Source organism: Chiloscyllium plagiosum, unplaced genomic scaffold (assembly GCF_037043375.1).
Source record: "Chiloscyllium plagiosum isolate Xiang-an unplaced genomic scaffold, Cpla_swu_hap1 HiC_scaffold_3, whole genome shotgun sequence".
In the NCBI taxonomy this organism is placed as follows: domain Eukaryota; kingdom Metazoa; phylum Chordata; class Chondrichthyes; order Orectolobiformes; family Hemiscylliidae; genus Chiloscyllium; species Chiloscyllium plagiosum.
In genome coordinates this window covers 78,796,269-78,809,685 of record NW_028270141.1, presented here as the reverse complement: position 1 = coordinate 78,809,685, position 13,417 = coordinate 78,796,269, and the positions used below count along the sequence as shown (strand labels likewise).

The 13,417-nt window shown below is 44.2% G+C and overlaps 1 protein-coding gene across 1 annotated transcript in view; it reads right to left on the bottom strand.

Annotated features, from left to right (window-relative positions):
* Nucleotides 1–13,417, bottom strand: part of man1a1 (mannosidase, alpha, class 1A, member 1) — a 469,900-nt gene that overhangs the window by 276,106 nt on the left and 180,377 nt on the right. The window lies entirely within an intron of this gene.

The following is a 13,417-nucleotide window of genomic DNA, read 5'->3' as shown; positions in this document are numbered from 1 at the left end:
TTGCTCATGTTGTCCCTCTGTACAAGAAGGGTAATGGGGTTTTCTGAGTAACTATAGACCAGTGAGCCTGACGTCGGTGGTGGGAAAGTTGCTGGAGAAGGTACTGAGGGATAGGATCTATTTATATTTAGAGAAGAATGGGCTTATCAGTGATAGGCAACATGGTTTTGTATGGGGGAGATCGTGCCTTACCAACTTAATAGAGTTCTTTGAAGAAGTGATCAAGTTGATAGATGAAGGAAGGGCTGTTGATGTCATGTACATGGACTTTAGTAAGGCGTTTGATAAGGTTCCCCATGGTAGACTAATAGAGAAAGTGAAGTCACATGGTGTGCAGGGTGTTCTAGCTAGGTGGATAAAGAACTGGTTGAGCAACAGGAGACAGAGAGTAGTAGTTGAAGGGAGTTTCTCAAAATGGAGAAAGCTGATCAGTGGTATTCCACAAGGGTCAGTGCTGGGGCCACTGTTGTTTGTAATATACATAAATGATCTGGAAGAGGGCACTGTTGGTATGATCAGCAAGTTTGCAGATGACACGAAGACTGGTGGAGTGGCAGAAAACATAAGGGACTTGCAGAGAATACAGGACGATATAGATAGACTGGAGAGTTGGGCGGAAAAGTGGCAGATGGAGTTCAATCCAGACAAATGTGAGGTGATGCATTTAGGCAAGTCTAATTCTAGAGCGAATTATACAATGAACAGAAGAGCCTTCGGAAAAGTTGATGGGCAGAGAGATCTGGGAGTGCAGGTCCATTGTACCCTGAAGGTTGCTACACAGGTGGATAGAGGGTCAAGAAGGCATATAGTATGCTTGCCTTCATTGGACGGGGTATTGAGTATAAGAGCTGGCAAATCATGTTAAAATTGTACAAAACATTGGTTCGGCTGCATTTAGAATACTGTGTACAATTCTGGTCACCACATTACCAAAAGGATGTAGACGCTTTGGAGAGGGTGCAGAGAAAGTTTACGAGGATGTTGCCTGGTATGGAAGGTGCTAGCTATGAAGAGAGGTTGAGTAGGTTAGGTTTATTTTCATTAGAAAAAAGGAGATTGAATGGGAACCTGATTGAGGTTTACAAAATCATGAAGGGTATAGACAGGTGGACAGAGATAAGCTTTTTCCCCCCCAATGTGAAGGATTCAATAACGAGAGGTTCACTCTTTCAAGGTGAGAGGTGCAAAGTTTAAGGGGGATACACGCGGCAAGTACTTCACACAGAGGGTGGTGGGGATTTGGATTGTGTTGCCAGCAGAGGTGGTAGAAGCAGGCATGGTAGATGTATTTAAGATGCGTCTGGAGGGGAGCAGAGGGATACAGATGCTTAGGAATTGGGCGACAAGCTTAGACAGTTGATTTGGATCGGCTCAGGCTTGGAGGGCCAAAGGGCCTGTTCCTGGGCTGTAAATTTTCTTTGTTCTTTGACATAGATCTTTAAATGTAAATAGAACTTTGTCATTAGACCACCACAACTATGTGAACTATCAAAGTACTTGTGAAAATACTGGACTTCATACATTATAAATTGTGGCATACTTCACGTTAACTTTTATAAAGACTGCTAGAATATTAATTACTTTTCAACTGCTCAAAGCAAAAATGCACATTTATTGATTTATTGCATTTTACCCTAGCTTCCTTACCTCATGGTGATAAACCAAGTGAAACTGCTAGATTGTTTCAAGATACATGCCAAGTTAAAACAAATTCAAAATTCTTGATGCAACAAAACATTCACTTTATCTTTGTAATGAGGATACTCTCTAACATGTTGTGTGGCATTACTAATATGTGAAATGAGGGCACTTTGAAAAACCTAACTAGGTATCTAAACTGGGCATCGATGAGGCATTGAAAGACAGCAGCAGCAGCAGACTTGCATTCACTCACAATATGTAGTCTCACAGGCAGGCTTTACCCATTACCATCGGACTGGGAGATGAATGGACAAATAAATTATTGTCACACATATTTTGAAGATACAGTGAAAGGTGTTTTGTTGCCACAATCTGATGCCATTTTGAGGTTCAACAGGAGAAAAAGAATTTACTTAAATAAAAGTTCATCTTCTGCAATGCGGAAAGGCATCATCACAGCAGCACTAGCATTTTAAAAGTGACGTGTCAGCCTGGTTCAGCGACAACACATGCATGAATACATGTATGTTAAACCGTGGAAACAGCACACAATAGATTGGGATCAGTGACCCCCCTCCGCCACAACCACGATCTAAGTTCTGCAGTCCTGCCACATCCAATTGTGAATGGGGGTGCACAAGAAAACAACTCACTAAAGCCAGAGGCTCCAGAAATACCCAATTCCTCAAAATGATGGAGTAGCCCGGCACCCACGTACAAAAGAGAAGGGAGAAGTACTCAAATTCAGTCAGTGATTTATCTCGGACTACTCCTCAGAGAGAGGCAAAAGTGAGGACTGCAGATGCTGGAGATTAGAGTTGAGAGCGTGGTGCTGGAAAAGTACAGCAGGTCAGGCAGCATCCGAGGAACAGAAGAGTTGACGTGTCTCCAGCTGCTCTAATGCTGTCTGACCTGCTGTGCTTTTCCAGCACCACACTTAACTCCTAAGACAGCCTGGCATTATGGATATCAGCTTTCAACCAAGTAGGTTCAGTCTTTGTAATATCAAGAAACAGATGAAGGCACCGGATACTGCGAAGAGTACAGGCCTGTCAACTTCTGGCAATTGTACTGAAGACATGTGCTCCAGAACTAACTGTGCCTCTAGCCCTGGCTACACAGTTACAATACCAACATCTAACCAGAGGTCAGTCAGCTGAATAGCCAAGTTGGTGATGCAGATTGGCAGTTATACCAATAGCATGAGTCAATTCCTGTACTGGTTAAGGTTACCATGAAGACTTCCTCCACCTTCCCCATCACGTGAAGCATGGTGACCCCCAGGTTAACTCTACCACCTGCTACCTCCGTGATAATGAGGAGTGTACCCTGTGGTCCTCCGACACTATGGTGACCTTTTCTTCACCTACCAGACGATGTAGAAAATTGCCTGAGTATGTCATGACGACAAACAGCAACAGAAAATCTAATACAGCAATTGCCACACCGTCAGACTACTTGATCATCAAAGTGACAGATGAACGCAACAGTACTATGAAGCAGCACTCATAAAGGCACAACTTTCGATTTCATTTCTGCCACTTGGCTCCTGAACCCATGACAGATTTGATCTAAACATCAATAGAAGAGATGCACTCCAGAAGTGAGGGGGGAATGATTGCTTTGGAAATCAAGGCAGGATTCAACTGAGTATGGTATCAAGGAGAGTGAGTGAGTGAGTGAGTGAGTGAGTGAGTGAGTGAGTGAGTGAGTGAGTGAGTGAGTGAGTGAGTGAGTGAGTGAGTGAGTGAGGTGAGTGAGTGTGTGAGTGGCTTGTGCGCTTTCTGCTGGTTGGAGGCACTCCTGGCAATAATTGTCAATTCCTGTCTGGCCACAGGATAAGTGTCCAGACTGGAGGACAGCCAACATCATACTGTTATTCAAAAAAGGAAGGAGTGAAAAACCAGGAAACTACAGGTCAATCAGTCTAAACTCAATGGCTAGGGAACTGTTGGAAGCAGTTATAAGGAAAGGAATTAACTCTCACTTTCAGGGACTGAAATTAATCATGAAATGTCAGCATGGTTTTGTAAAGGAAAGGTCACCTCTGATCAACTTTTTGAATTTTTTGAAGAGGTGACCGGATGTAGAGACGGGGGTAATGCATTTGACGTAGTCTACGTGGACTTCAACAAAGCAATTGATAAGGCCCAGCATGGGAGACATATAGTGAAGGTAAAGGCCAGCAGACCCAAATGAAATTTGGAAAATTGGATACAGAATTGTCCAGTGGTAGGACGAAGAGGGCTGATACATGTTTTTGCAACTGAAAGCCTGTGTCCATTGAGGTTCTATGGACTCAATGTTGGGATCCTTTCTGTTTAAAGGTATATATAAATGATTCAGACTTGGATGCTAGGAGGATTGATCAGTGTGTTTGTGGATGTTTCCTGGGCTTGACAGTTTTAGTTATTTAAAAAAGGTTGAATAGATTGGGGTCATTTTCCTTGGAACACAAGTCCTTGGTGGAGGATATCATTGATGATGTGTAAAGTTATGAAAGGCAAGGAACGTTCCCCTTTGGTTGTGGGACCAATTACCAAAGGACATAGATTGAAGATAAATGGCAAGGGGTTTAAGAGGTGATGCAGAGAAAACATTTTTCAATCAGAGGGTGGTGCGAAGCTGGAATCATGTAAGGGCCATAGAGGCAGAAATCCTCCAAACATGTTAGTAGTATTTAGATATGCACTTGCAATGTCAAGCCATACAAAACTATAGGCTAAGTACCAGACAATGGGATTAGAATAGTTAAGTGCTTGTTTTTGAGTGGCACAGGCCCAATGGGCTGAAAGACCATTTTCCATGCTGTAGATCTCTCTGACTCTATGAATATGACATTTCCTCCATCATTAGGTTAGTAGTGTGAATGTTTGTTCACGATGCACAATGTTCAGCAGCATTCACAACTCCTCAGGTACTAAAGCAGCCCATACCCAAATACAGCAAGACTTGAACAACATTGAGGCGAGGGCTGATAAGTTGAAATCACATTTGATTTGGTTTGACTTATGGTAGTCATACACACAACTATAGTGAAAGCTTTGGGATGGCACGGTGGCTCAGTAGTTAGCACTGCTGCCTCACAGCACCAGGGGCCCGGGTTTGTTTCCCACCTTGGGTGACTGTGTGGAGTTTGCACATTCTCCCAGTGTCTGCGGAGGCTTCCCCTGGTGCTCCAGCTTCATCCGACAATCCAAAGATGTGCAGGTTAGATGAATTGACCGTGCTAAATTGCCTATAATGTTAGGTGCATTAGTCAGGCGTAAATATAGGGTAGGGGAATGCGTCTGGATGGGTTACTTTTTGGAGGGTCAGTGTGGATTTGTTGGCCGAAGGGCCTGTTTCCATACCGTAGGGAACTAATCTAATCTTTGTTTTGCAAAGAGTATAGCAAACAAGGACACTGATCGTAGGGTGCTGAGAAAGAGTGAGAAGTACAAGGTTACAGCTGCACAGGAGGTGAGCAAAGCAAGATCAACATTAACTGGATTAACATTACTTAAAATGAGAGATATCCAGTCAGCAGTCTAATAATGGCCAAAAGGTGGTGTGCTGGCAAAGCACAGCCCGTCAGGCAGCATCCAAGGAGCAGGAGAGTTGACGATTCGAACATAAGCTCTTCATCAGGAATGTGGGGGGGCCTCAAGGGGCCTGAGAGTTAAATAGGAGGGGGATGGGGGGGAGGGGGAGAAGAGGAGGGGGGTTTGGTGAGGTGGCTGGGAATGCAATAGGTAGATGAAAGTGGGGAATGATGGTGATACATCGGATTGGAAGGTAGACCGGATAGGTGGGAAGGAACTTGGACAGGACAGTGCTGAGTTGGAAGGTTGACTCTAGGATAAGGTGGGGGGGGGGGTGGAGAGGAGATGGGGACATTGGTGAAATTGAAATTGATCCTGTGTGGTTGGAGGGTCCCAAGGCGGAAGATGAGGCATTCTTCCTCCAGGTGTTGGGTGGCTTGAATTTGGCATTGGTGGTAGCCCAGGACTTGCATGCTCTTGGCAGAGTGCGAAAGGGAGTTAATGTGTTCAGCCACAGGGCGGTGTGGTTGTTTGGTGCATGTGTCCCAGAGATGTTCTCTGAAATGTTCCACAAGTTGGCATCCTGTCTCGCCAGTGTAGAGCAGACCATATGGACAGCAATGGACACAGTTGATGACATGTGTAGAGGAGCAGGAAAATCTGTCGGATGTGGAAGGATCCTTTGGGGCCTTGAATGAAGATAAGGGGAGAGGTCTGGGTGCAGGTTTTGCACCTCTTGTGGTGGCAGGGGAAGGTGCCAGGAGTGGAGGGTTGGTTGGTAGGGGGAGTGGACGTAACAAGGGAGTCGCGGAGAGAACAGCCTCTCCAGAATGCAGATATGGGTGCGGAGGGAAACATATCTCTGTTGGTGGAGTCTGTTCATATATGGCGGAAATGGCAGAGGATGATGCATTGGATGCAGAGGTTGGTGTGGTGGAAGGTCAGGACCGGGGCGTTTTGTCCTTTTTGCAATTGGAGAGGTGGGGTTCAAGGGCAGTGGTGCGGAAAGTGGAGGAGATGCACTGGAGGACAATGTTGACCACATGGGAGGGGAAATTGCACTTCTTGAAGGAGGCCATCTCGGATGTTCTGGAGTGGAATTGGTCCTCTTGGGAGAAAATGCAGCAGAGGCGGAGGAATTGGGAGTAAGGGATAGTATTTTTACGGGGAGGGGGGTGGGCAGGAGGTGGTGTACAGGAAGGGGTAGTGCATCACACCAGTTTCCTCATCTTCCCTCCCCGCACCTTATCCCAAATCCAACCCTCCAACCTGCACCACCCTCTTGAACTGTCCTACCTATCTTCATTTCCACCTAGCCGTCCCACCCTCCAGTCCGACCTATCACCCTCCACCTTCATCCACCTCCCCCTATTCCCCTCTCATTTATCTTTCAGCTCTTTTGCCCCCAAACCCCACATTCCTGATTAGCAGCTTGTGCTCGAAACATTGACTCTCTGCTCCCCAGATGCTGCCTGACCGGCTGTGCTTTTCCAGCACCACACTTTTTAAACTCTGACCTGCAGTCCTCACTTTCTCCCAGTCTAATAATTGCAGGGAAGAGGTTCCTGAACCTGCTGGTGCATATGTTCAAGCTTCTCTACCTTCTGCCTGATGGAAGAGAGCATTACATAGGTAGGAGGGCTCTTTGATGATGTTGGCAGCCTTTCCGCGGCAACGAGAAGTGTAAATGGAGCCTGTGGATGGGATGTTGGCCTCCGTGATGGTCTGCGCTGTGCAAATAACTTTTTGAAGTTTCTTGCGGATTTACGCAGAGCAGTTGCCGTATTCAGATAGAATGCTTACTTTTGGTTCATCTGTAAATGTTGATAAAGGTCCTTATGGACATGCTGAATTTCCTAAGCTACCCTAGGAAGAAGAGGCATTGTTGTGCTTTCTTGACTGTCGCACCTATGTGGGAAGTCCAGGACATATTGTCGTTTATCGTCACTCCTAGGGACTTGACACACTCAACCTCAACTCCATTAAAATGTAGATGTGTTGTGACCTCCTCCTTTCTTTCTGAAGTCAATGATCGGTTTTCTTGTTTGCTGACATGAAGGGGTTGTTATCATTGCACCATGACACCAAGCACTCTATCGTTGACTCTTCGTTGTTTGCTATCCGGCCTACCGTGACAGTGTCATTAGCGAACTTGTAGATAGTGTGCGAATGGAATTTGGCAACACAGTTGTGGGTGTATAAAGTAAGGGGCTGAGAATGCATCTTTTGGGGGCTCCAGTGTTGAGGATTATCGTGGAGGACGTGCTGTTGTTTATCTTCTCAATAGGTCAGGAAGTTGAGGATCTAATTGCAAAGGGCAGCACTGATACCTAGGTCTTGGAATTTGGAGATTAGTCTGGAGGGAATTATGGTATTGAAGTTAGAGATGTAGTCAATGAGTAGCAGCCTGACGTTAAGTGTCCTTGTTATCCAGATGTTCTAGGGATGAGTGCAGTGCTCAGGAAATGGCATCCACTGTGCACCTGTTCAATTCACAGTCCAATTGTAGGTGACTGGAGCCACCTGGAAGGCTATAGTAGATATGGGCCATGACCAGCCTTGTGCAGCACTTCATGATTATGGAGGTCAGAGCCACTGGGCGGTAGGCATTAAGCATGTTGCATGTGCTTTCGTAGGTACTGGGATAGTGGTGGCCCTCTAGGTAGGTAGGGTCTTCAGACTGTAGCGAGGAGAGGTTGAAGATGTCAGCGAATACCTCCGCCAGCTGGTCCACACAGGATCTGAATGCACAGCTAGAGATTCCATCTGGACCAGTCACTTTTCTCAGATTTACTCTCAGGAAGACCGATCTGATGTCTGTTGTGGTGACAGAGGGAAAAAGGTGCGTCCAGGGTTGTTGGGGCAGGTGACACCACACCGCTGGCATTCGGCTCAAACCGAGCATGGAAAGCACTGAACACATCACAGAGGGAGGTGTTTTTCTTTGCGATCTTGCTCTGCTTCATTTTGTATCCTGTTATGTAAGCCTTTGTACCACACAAGTAACGTTCAACAGTAGAGAATCTAACCATTGCGCTTTGATGCTCAGTAGCATTGCCATTGTCAAATCCTCCACTATGAACATCCTGGGGAAAACTATTGACGAGAAACTGATGTGGACTAGCTACATAACACTGTGGCTACAAGAGCAGTTCAGAGGCTAAGAATTCTGCCAGTTACTCATCTTCTGTCTCCTTAACGCTTGTCTATCATCTACAGGCACAAATCAGGAGTGGGATGGAAAACTTCCACTTGCCTGGATGAGTGCAGCTCCAAACCTTCAAAGAAGCTTGACATCATCCAGACAAAACAGTCCACTTGATTGGTACCATCAATGTACACTGGCAATGTGCACCACCTACAAGATGCACTGCACTAAATCTAACTCTAACCTTGACAGTCCATTTCAAACCTGTGACCTTCACAATCTGGAAGGACAAAAGGCAGCAGATGCCACAGGAATGCAATCACCTGCATATTCCTGTTCAAGTTACAACTACCCTGATTTTGATGTACAATTGCCATTTGTTCACTGGAATTGTTTCGAACCAACCTGCTTAGACATGCTATGAAATACATCCAGGGCCTCGAACTTGAACTGAGAATTTTTAGCCCAGAAGTAGGGACATTACCACTAAGACACAAACCTTCAACAGGACAAAATCCATGAATTTCCTTTCTAATAGTAATATCAGTATTACCACACCCCAGGGACTGCAGTGGTTCAGGATGGCATCTCACCAACAGCTTGAGGGCAATTAGGGAGGGTAATAAATGCTTGCCCAGCCATTTATGCCAAGTGTCTTGAACAAGTGTAAAAAATGACTTTTTTAATTCATGAAGGTGATCTTTATTTTCGAATTTAGAAACCAATTTAACTTAAACTGACAACTCCTGGATGGAACCTGCAATGCTTTTACAGTTGTAACACTCAAAATTACATCACATAAATAGATGCATCTAATAGCATAGGTCCAGCAGGTTCTCCAATTGCAATTATTACTATTTGCTTCAGCTCACCAAAATGCTGTTTGTGTTGCCTTTGTTTAACTCTGTCCCCATCCAGTAAATCATTAAAATCATTGCACTGCCAGCTTCAATATGTCCTTGATCCAAAATCATCAGTGAAATCAACCTTGTTACTGTGTAGTGAAACAGAAACACCGTTACAGTTTCATGATCCATATTCTCAACCATTCACAAGAATCTTCATTGATAATGGAACATCAAAAGGACTCATTACTGCCAAAATATTTTCTTCAATACTTCCACACTACTGCTAAAAATATCAAGTGACTCGACAAATAATTGACTCAAGTTCCACCTCAAAGCCCCCGTGTTTTCGTCTGCCAGCATCAAAGGCTGTACTCAGTGACCAGAGGAACATGGTCCATCATCAACATTGCAACAAAAGTATTATGCATTCAGTTCCATTCATCTTGTTAGTAACATCACACCACACTCCAAGACATATTTAATATTAACAGAACAGAAAGTCTGAGAGTTCAGGTTCACAAACTTGTGAGTGCAGCTGTGCAGAATGTACAACCAACTGGTTAATAGTACCTTAATCTATTTGAAACAGCTTCTTTTTCATCAATAAAATGATCAGCTTCCCTTATAAACCGACATTTACAATTCTTTTGTTATTAAAACGGAACTACACAATAAGGTCTTGCTCTTTCCGAAAACTTGAATCTCTGTTATTTCCATTTTTGTTAAGTCCTTTGCCCAAGGTGGCATCAAATATATGATCTTTAACAAATAAAAGACTGCTTCCTTTGATTCTGAGGTAGAGAGCAAGGGAACTTTAATTTTCCAAAGAAAAATGTACAGGAGCGAGGGTTAAGTTTAAGTTTTTAAAAATGAAGGATGAGAAAAAGTATTTGGAAGACATTTCCTATTTACTTAGGGAGAACTGCTTTTGCAATTAATTTTAAACACCTGGTACAATTTTTAATGAAGGAATTAATGATTGTATTCAAATGAAAACCTTTTCCACTGTCGCCATTTTGAATAGTTTCCAGAACAAGATAAAAAAGTAGAAAGATAAGCTTAAAGAGAGTCCATCAGTCCTGACCCAGCTCATCACCAAATGACACCTGAGCTACCATCCCTCTACCTCCTCGCTGTGGTCTACATCAGACCATTGAAGTCGCTACTCTTCAGGCTCCATCTTTCACCACTGGGCCAATTCTCTTCTGCCACCTCGCTGTTACACCTGCGCCAGACCCACCAATTTCCCGCCAGTGGTCCCTCCTCTCCACCGTTGAAGTCGCTGTGATGCCCTTCCACCACTGCCAGACCCAACCAATGACAAAGTCAGCAATCTTCAGGCACCTACCTCGCCAACCTCACAGCCACTGATTCCAATGCCAGGCCCTGCGCTTGCCCCCAAAATCTACGTAGGGGCCCACTTGCCTCCACCATAAAGGTCCACACTGGGCCCGTTCACTACTGCTAAGAGGTCTGTGCTAGACCTACTTGAGTCCGCGCTAGGGCTCCTCGCCACTGCCAATGCCATCTGAGCTCAGGACAAGAGACAAGTAAAAAGAAAAGCGATTGGAGTGGATGAGCCCCAGCTCAGAGGTCCTACTCTGCCGCCATCTTGATGATGTAACTATGTTGATGACGCACTATGTCTTTTAAATTTCTCTCCAAAAAATTTGAAAATCAGATCAACTATATTCTGTACATAACAAAGAATAAGCCAATAATCAATCCTTTTCCCCCCTCAGGGTGAGAAAAACATATGCATCAAGACTAATAGGGATTCAAAATTTCCATCTGAACAAACTGACCTGTTCATAGCTCAGGGTTAGCTCAACCTCCACATATGGGTGGCACGGTGGCTCAGCGGTTAGCACGGCTGCCTCACAGTGCCAGGGAGCCAGGTTCAATTCCAGCCTCAGGCGACTGTGTGTGGAGTTTGCACATTCTCCTAGTGTCTGCATGGGTTTCCTCCAAGTGCTCTGATTTCCTCCCACAATCCAAAGATGTGCAGGTCAGGTGAATTGGCCATGGTACATTGTCCATTGTGTTAGGTGCATTAGTAAGAGGGAAATGGGTCTGGGTGGGTTACTCTCCAGAGGGTCAGTGTGCACTTGTTGGGCCGAAGGGCCTGTGGGAATCTAATCTATTTCTAAACGTAGACATTTACAAAATGGAAACATCGATCTCATAACTAAGTAAATTATGGTAATAAAGATTAATATTTTTAAGAAACAAGTTCGCTAATATTTTACTCTAAGGAATAATGGGCAATTATCATGTTATTTGAGCAGTTGAAACACAAAATTCAGAATGCCAGGTATGCAGTTATTTTATTTATTATATAAAGTCATAGCGTCACATAGTACAGAAACATACCCTTCCATCCAATTCATCTGTGCCAACCAGACATTCTAATTTGCCAGCATTTGGCCCATATCTCTCCAAATCCTTCCTATTCACGTAAATGCCTTTTAAATCTTGTAATTGTACCAGCCGCTACACTTCCTCTGGCAGCTCAATCCATATATGCACTACTCTGTGAGAAAAAGTTAGCCTTCAGGTTCCTTTTAAATCTTTCCCATCTCACCTTAAATCTATGCCCTCCAGTTCTGGACTCCCTCACCCTGGGGTAAAAAGACGTTGGTTACTCACACTATCTATACCTCTCACGATTTTATAAACTTCTATAAAGGTCACCTCCCCCAGTCTCTGATGCTCTAGGTATGTCAAGTTAGAGCAACCAGAATAATAGAACATCATAATTTCCTTAAAAGCAACATTTTATAAATTTCATGTATCAGCTAAACACATTAGAGACAAAAGATGTAGTAACGCTGTTAAACACAAACAAAAGCTGAATTCCAGAGATAAAGTGAGAGTGACAGCTCTTGACATCGAGGCTGGATTTGATCAAGTGCGGCATCAAGGAACCCCAGCCAAACTGGAAGTCAGTCAGTCTCTGGTGGTTGGATACATACTAGCACATGTAGTCATTGGAAGTCAGTCATCTCAGCTTCAGGACATCTCTACAGGCGTTCCTCAGGATAGTTTGTTAGGCACAATCATCAACTGCTTCATCAATGCTTTCCCTCCATCATGAGGAGGAGAGTGGGAATGTTCACCAATGACTGCACAATGTTCAACACTATTTGCGACTCCTCAGATACTGAAGCAGTCCACGTTCAAATGCAACAAGATCTGGACAATATCCAGGCTTGGTCTGACATGTGGCAAGTAAATGCGAGGCGAGGCAATGACCATCTCCAAACGACACCATCTAATCATTGCCCATTGACATTCAATGTTGCTACCATCACCGAATACCTCACTATCAACATCCTTAGGATCACCATTGACCAGAAACTCACCACAAAAATAGTGACTACAAAAGCAGGTCAGAAGCTAGGAACACTGTGGCGAGTAATGCACCTCCTGACTCCCAAAGACCTGCCCACCATTTACAAAGCACACCAAGTCAGGCGTGCAATGGAATATCCCCCACTTGCCCGGATGAGTGCAACTTCACCAAAACTCAAGCAGCTTGACTTCATCCAGGAGAAAGCATCCTACTTGATTGCCACCACATCCACAAATATCCACTCCCTCCACCACTGATACTCAGTAGCAGCAGTGTGTACTATCCACAAGATGCACTGCAGAAACCCACCATAGATTCTTAGATACACCTTCCAAACCCATGGCCACTTCCATCTAGAAGGGCAGCAGATACATGGGAACACCACCATCTGAAAGTTCCCCTCCAAGTCGCTCACCAACCTGACTTAGAATGGCAATACATTTCCTTCACTGTCACTGGGCCAAAATCTTGAAATTCTCTCCTTAAGGGCATTGCAAGTTCAATCTACAACTTGCAGCAGTTTAAGGTGGCAGCTCACTATCACTTTCTTATGGGGGACCAGGGATAGGCAATAAATGCGGGCCAGCCAGCAATGCTCACGTCCCATAAGTCAATTTTTTAAAAAAGGCCACAAAGAATATGGGAGGTTTTTTTTTATTAAAAGATTAAGATAGTCCAAGATAATGAGAGGCACTACACAAGACTCAGGTTGCTAGTGGGGATGGATGCTCAAGTTAAAAATACGACAAAACATGCCAAAAAACTATAAAGGATATCATAGGTTACATGAAAATCATTTAAAACAGAAAGAACTTTGATGAGAGAAAAATAGTGTAAAATCACAAAAAACGTCAACTTCACTGTACATGTCTCCTGCAGACTGTACAAATTTGAAAACTAG